Source organism: Balaenoptera acutorostrata, chromosome 3 (genome assembly GCF_949987535.1).
Source record: "Balaenoptera acutorostrata chromosome 3, mBalAcu1.1, whole genome shotgun sequence".
In the NCBI taxonomy this organism is placed as follows: Eukaryota; Metazoa; Chordata; class Mammalia; order Artiodactyla; family Balaenopteridae; genus Balaenoptera; species Balaenoptera acutorostrata.
The window spans coordinates 105247909-105250293 of record NC_080066.1 but is presented as its reverse complement, the minus strand read 5'-3'; the positions used below and the strand labels follow the sequence as shown (position 1 = coordinate 105250293).

At 43.8% G+C, this 2385-nt stretch overlaps 1 pseudogene; it reads right to left on the bottom strand.

Annotated features, from left to right (window-relative positions):
* Positions 1–687: 687 nt before the first annotated feature.
* On the bottom strand, positions 688–1354 carry LOC103016803 (T cell receptor alpha variable 12-2-like; annotated as a pseudogene).
* Positions 1355–2385: the final 1031 nt, after the last annotated feature.

Here is a 2385-nt window from a genome sequence, read left to right as displayed (position 1 = left end):
CATGCCCTACTGCGGGTATGGGACATTCTATGGCTGTAGCTAATTCTACCATCTCCAGCCATACTCAAGTACATAGGAACCAACACACTCTCCCACAAGCCTCAAGCCAGGAACTTTGAGTTCTACTCAGCCTTACTAAAAAATGGTAACATAAGCCTTCTCTGATCTGAGCCCCTGCAACTGTCTAGGCTTTTTGTTTCAACCAGTTCTCCCCTTCTGGCTCTAGTCCTTCCATCCACTCATCAGATGTATCCTTATCTAATCCACCAGTGGGGTAGCAGTTGAGGGTGGAGATGGGGTGGGGGATCTGTAACAAAAATAACTCATGACTTACAACTTTTTTAAAGTAGTTGCTTAAGACTCCTTTCTTTTGCATTTCTGTTTTTCCATACTTGTTTAAAGTAATGAATATCCAACACCTTGAATAACTACATGGGGAAAGAGCAATTTGGACTAAGGACAGTGAGGGGATATCTCAGTTATCATATTAAAATACTGTTGTCATATATAAGAGAATCATAATACCAACCCCATTGAGTAAATTTGTGGTATAAAACTAGAGTACAAACAGAAGACTGGAAAATATTTCAGTCATTCAGACCAAATTGTGTCTTTAATTTCCCTTCAGGGTCAATTATTTCCAGAATCATAAAAGTATTTCCCTCCGTTAACTCTTAATTCTCATTTTCATCTGGAAAGCAAAGAGAATTGCTGTGCCCTGCAGCCTAAGCTCTCCATCAGGCAGTGCTGGGGCCCCATCAGGTTTGGGTACCGACTGCAGGTGCCTGGGGAGCACTGTGTGCTCACTGCACAGAGGTAGGTGGCTGAGTCGCTGGGCTGGGAGTCTCTCATGAGCAGGGAGAGTACTGCTTGGCTTTATTGACCTGGGCTGTATATCTTCTTTCCTCTTTGTCATTATTCATGTATCCGTCCAGGAGCAACTCAGGGCCTTTGCTGGGGTATTGTCTGTACCATGAGAAGTAATCAGAACCTCTGTCACTATAAGCGCAGTTGAGAGAGGCGACAGCTCCCTCTGGAACATGCAGAGATGCAGGACTCTGCTCCACTCCCTTCTGTTGGCTCCTCATCCCTGTGCAAAGACACAACGAATGGTCAGTGGAAGAAGATTGGCTGGGTAATGGATGCTTCCTCTGCAGAATGTAAGTCATCTTTCCACAGGCCTCCCACCTCTCCCTTCCCTTATTTAAGGGAAATAACATCATGTTTCTATCCAGGGGCCTACAATAGAGAATGACTCCAAATACTTTACTTTAGGTTCCCATAGAAATGCCCCAAACTCACACGTTAACTGAAGCCACAGGATCACCAGTAAAACTCTTGAGGATTTCATCATTCTTTCCTCCCCTGGTTCACTGAGCATTCAAATTTTAAACCCTAAATAAAGAATGAGTCGAACTCAGACATTTCTAATTCTCCTGCCTTAGAAATCATAAAAAGTATCTGTTCTACCAATGAAAACAAGAGATTCTTTTCACTACCCCTGCTACACCACTGAGCTCCTCCTCTCATATACCTCTCTCCCTCTCTCTCTCTCTTTCTCTCTCACACACACACACTCACACACGGAGGAATACATGAGAGCTCTCCTCAAATTCTCTGAGAAGACACTGCCATCTTGTGGACTCAAGACAGTGATCAAAGAAATATTCAAAACATAGACCCTTATTATGTGAACTGAGGAAAGTAAAAATTTGCCACTTTAGTTAAATTAAAAATATGAGAAGCATATGTTCCAAGTCAATGTGTGTGGGGAGAGCTTGATGTGGATGTGGATGTGTTTTTTTGTTTGTTTGTTTGTTTTAATTTTATTTATTTATGGCTGTGTTGGGTCTTCATTTCTGTCTGAGGGCTTTCTCTAGTTGTGGCAAGTGGGGGCCACTCTTCATCACTGTGCACGGGCCTTTCACAATCGCGGCCTCTCTTGTTGCGGAGCACAGGCTCCAGTAGCGCGGGCTCAGTAATTGTGGCTCACGGGCCCAGTTGCTCCGTGGCATGTGGGATCTTCCCAGACCAGGGCTCGAACCCGTGTCCCGTGCATAGGCAGGCAGATTCTCAACCACTGAGCCACCAGGGAAGCCCGATGTGGATGTGTTTTACATCAATTGGCAATGCTTGTGTGAGCAAAAGCACTTATATCGAATGACCAGTCCCTCACACTAAAAAACCAGTCCTGAAGTATTCTATAATATGATAGAAGTCTGGGTGAGGCTCTTGTGAATCAAGAAGAATTTAGTATTGTGTAGCTGGTCTCCACATCAGGCCAGACACCTCTTATCTCATTTCTCCACCTCTAATTTTCAAAGAAATCTATTCTAACTCAAAAGAAGCCTTTGAAGACAAAATGGCCCAAAATCTGACTGATGA